The sequence below is a fragment of the Delphinapterus leucas genome, chromosome 3 (assembly GCF_059928025.1).
Source record: "Delphinapterus leucas isolate spDelLeu-1000000601 "Yukka" chromosome 3, BTC_Dleu_Yukka2, whole genome shotgun sequence".
Lineage (NCBI taxonomy): Eukaryota > Metazoa > Chordata > Mammalia > Artiodactyla > Monodontidae > Delphinapterus > Delphinapterus leucas.
Window position 1 is genome coordinate 421999 of NC_143131.1, and position 4181 is coordinate 426179.

Here is a 4181-nt window from a genome sequence, read left to right on the forward strand (position 1 = left end):
ACGACCTGCCACGGGCGAGACGATGGAGCAGTGTCTTTGGCGGCCGCGGCGGCGGCGGCAGCGGCAGCAGCAGCAGCAGCAGCAGCAGCAGCAGCTCCTGAACACACCTCAATGAGAGCGGCGGTGGAAGCTGCTAAGCAGAAAGACGTAAGCAGGCCAACTATAGCTGCCGGCGGCGAGAGGGGATGTAAGGTGCCGGGCTCCAGGCTGCGAGGTGCGCAATCCCGAGCAGACCCATGGTGGAGCAGGAGCAGCCGGCGTTGCCACAGGTGATCTGATCTCCTGCGACGGTAGCTCAGTCAGCCGCGCGTATGTCAGAACATCCCTACTTTAAAGTCCTTTTGGACTGGGTGCCAGCTGAAAAGGGGGAAGACTCCTAGAAAAAGTCTTAGTGCTGATAGATTGACGACCAAAATTTAAAAAGTGACTCCCTCCGTTACCTCCTCTCCTTGCTGCGAGGCAGATGGGAGCCATGGCTAACCCCTTACGCTGCTGCCTCCTGCTCGCTCACCTGGGATTGGGAGCTGCCGGCGCCAGCCGCGACCCTCCAAGTCGGACGGATTCCTCTCGATAGAAGGCCCTGAGGGCGAAGCAGCACGCCCAGCAGCCGGCTCGAGCCTCTGCCTCGGACCCCTCGGCTCCCTGGAGCCGCTCCACCGACGGCACCATCTTGGCGCAGAAAATCGCCGAGGAGGTGCCCATGGACGTGGCCTCTTACCTCTACACCGGGGACTCCCACCAGCTGAAGCGAGCCAACTGCTCCAGCCGCTACGAGTTGGCGGGCCTGCCGGGGAAGTCGCCTGCCCTAGCCAGCTCCCATTCCTCCTTGCACGGGGCGCTGGACACGCTGACACACGCCACCAACTTCCTCAACATGATGCTGTAGAGCAATAAGTCGCGGGAGCAGAACTCGCAGGACGACCTGGAGTGGTACCGGGCACTGGTGCGGAGCCTCCTGGAGGGTGAGCCCAGCATCTCCCGGGCGGCCATCACCTTCAGCACCGAGTCGCTGTCCGCCCCAGCCCCGCAGGTCTTCCTCCAGGCCACGCGCGAGGAGAGTCGCATCCTGCTCCAGGACCTGTCCTCCTCAGCACACCACCTGGCCAACGCCACGCTGGAGACCGAGTGGTTCCGCGGCCTCCGGCGCAAGTGGAGGACTCACTTGCACCGCCGCGGCTCCAATCAGGGGCCCCGGGGCCTGGGCCACAGCTGGCGGCGCAGGGACGGTCTTAGCGGGGACAAGAGCCACGTCAAGTGGTCTCCGCCTTATCTGGAGTGCGAGAACGGCAGTTACAAGCCCGGGTGGTTGGTCACTCTCTCCGCTGCTTTCTACGGGTTGCAGCCTAACCTGGTCCCGGAATTCAGGTAGGGAGGGAAAAAAGATCAAAGCAAAGCCTTCCTTCCGGGTTCATGGGTAGGTGCGCGTGTGGGGAAGGAACACTGTGGCTGTGACATTTAGGCCTCCCACCTTCAAAGCAGAGACCCAGGCTGAGGGACACCCCACGCAGGCGCAAGTGCTTAGGGACAAGAAGTGCCCCGCATTTGTCAGCTTCAGACACTCAGCAAAAGCTTTTCTCTCAAATCAGTTCCCCTGCAAGGGGCAAGGGACGGGAGCTCTTGGTAGAGCTGAGAGATGCCCTATGTTTCTCTCTAGCCCTCGGGAGAGCAGGGAGGGGAGTTCCCAGTCAGGGGTGATGCACTGCACCCTGGCAAGCTCAGGGCATGCCAGCCAGGCACAGAGTGGCGTGCCAACTCACAAGAGTAGGAAAGGGAGTGGGAAGAAAAGAGTTCGTTATTCCCGCTACTTCGGGATAGCCTCTACCTACTTCCTCCTACGTGTGTAGTTTGAGGCGCCAGTCTGTTGTTAGTCAGTTACCAGAGCGCCTAATGAAAACGCTGCAATCCCCTGGGCAGTTCTGTCCCTTCAGCAGTGAGTCAGTCCCAGCAGCACAGCTGTCTCTAGGATCCATACTTTGCCGTTTGACAGGTGCGCTCCTTCTACTTGTCTCCCTCCTTCCCTCAACCCATCTCCCATTCCTTGGTCCCCTCTTTCTCCTGTTTTCTGTGTTAGGCACACCTAGGGGTTCTCTGGCCCTTCACATACACACACTTTATAAATGAACCTGGTTGAGTCATCCTAGGGAGGGAGGGATCAGTTCTCACTGAATGCACTCAGGGAGCTCAGAGAAAATTTAGTAACAGTTCTGTATTTCCTGCCTCACGGTGTAGCATTTGTGGGAAGATGAGAATTTGCAGATTAGCAGGTGGTAACTTGTGCCCTGGGACGTGCCTGATTTTTGGGGTGAGGGACTTTTAGAAGTAGCCCTGTTGAGTGAACATGAGGAACAGAAAGGAAAGAGTGGAAACTCCACAGAAGGCCTGGGAGAAGGCCACAGATTGACTGGTATCCTCCCCAATTCCCAATGGGAAGAAGGTCTTGGGGGTTGAGGTTGCTTCTGTACTTTTTGGGAAACTGGGCAAAAGTGAGAAACCTGTGTGTGTTTTAATGCCCTTTTGGTACAACAAGGACAGGATGATGACCTGGTGAAAGTTACCAGGGGGAGTACTGGGTGGGCAAATGGGAGGAGTCAGAAAGCTTATTTGTCTTGGCACTGTTATTTACTGCTGAATGACCTCGAGAAAGTTGCTTAATCTCTCTGGGCCTCAACAACTTACCTATCAAGTAAGGGAGTTGAACTAGATGGTCTCTAGGGAGCCATCCAGTTATAAAACTCTGTGGCTTTTAATGCTGGCAACACTTGAGAAGGTATAAATGAAAAGTAACCTCCTTTCTCTAATTCTGTATGACCATATTAAATGTTTTTTGTGTGTGTCTATCTCTTTAAAGGATCTTGTCTTAAACCAGCGTAACTCTTTCCTACTTTAAGGATAATCTTACTTCCTCCTGACTTCTGTAGGATCCTATTAGTAAAAGCTGAGCCCAGCTTTGAGTCTTTGCTATATTATTTGCTCAGAAAAGATCTGCAGATGCCATTCACTGCTAGAAAATTGCTTTTGGCCTTCGCATAAGCCTTTTCAGGGAGTCCCAGGGCCCAGGACTGAAAGATCAGTTGATCAATCGATCGATTGATCTATCCATTCATCCAGCTTACTAACGTGTATTGATACTTTATGTTAGGCTCTGTGCTAACTGCTTTGCATGTATTATCTTGATTAAGCCTCACGACAAACCTGAGTTAGGTTTTATTAGTTTCCCCGTTTTACAGAAAAGGAACCTGAAGCACAGAGAGATTAAGCTTCTTTCCTAAGATCACGCAGCAGTTAAGCAGCAGAGTCGGGATTTGAGCTCGACTCACACTTTTAACCACTATGCTAAACTCTGTCTCATGAAGGTGTCCTAGGAATGCTGCATGTATTGCAGCTGCTGCATAAAAATATATGTATTTTCAAGGGTCAGATGTGAGACTGGGGATGAGAACCATTCATTTTCAGAAGTATTTCTCATAAGGCTCAGAAACCACAGGTCACCTACATGAACTCAGGCCTTCCGCAGGCCAAGATAAAAGGCCGAGACACCAGGGGTCATGTTGTGTAGGCTCACACGACCCGATCTAATTTTTGGACTATGTTCAGAAAATAGATTGTTTCCTCTGGCTGAGTCTCTTTAAGTGCCTTCCTAGTCATCGATGGTGTTCTTTAGCCAAGGCACGAAGCCAGGCCATTTAGTGTGTGGCTCTCTACAGAATCTGGCTCCTCCTAGCAGCACGCATGAAGAGCAGAATAAGTGCTCTCCTGTGAGTACTTTTGCCCCATGTCCCATGCTCCTCAAGTACTGTATTGAGGATTCGCACAGATGTTAATTATAGGAACTGGAAGAAATCTTAGATCAGATGGTTCTTCCTGTTTCATAAAGAAACAGATAAGAAAGGTGAAGTGACTTGTCCAAGAATCACATATCGAGCTTTTAACAACAGCAGAAATAGGATCCAGGCCTTCTGCCTCTGGTTCACACTATGCCATATATATATATAAATTTCAACGGGCCTTTTCTGTCTCTTCATACTCATAAAAGGCAAATGTTTTTGATGTTGTTGATGTTTTATCACCTAAGATGTGTATTCTAAACTTTTATAACGTAAGTGAATAATATTGTACAGGTATGGTAACAGGTAAACCTCAAATGAATTTCTGAGAAACCATGACTAGGCTCTAATCATGAT

General features: G+C 51.5%; 1 pseudogene; it reads left to right on the forward strand.

Moving 5' to 3' along the window:
* The first annotated feature begins 516 nt into the window (after positions 1-516).
* On the forward strand, positions 517-1667 carry LOC149749477 (metabotropic glycine receptor pseudogene; annotated as a pseudogene).
* Positions 1668-4181: the final 2514 nt, after the last annotated feature.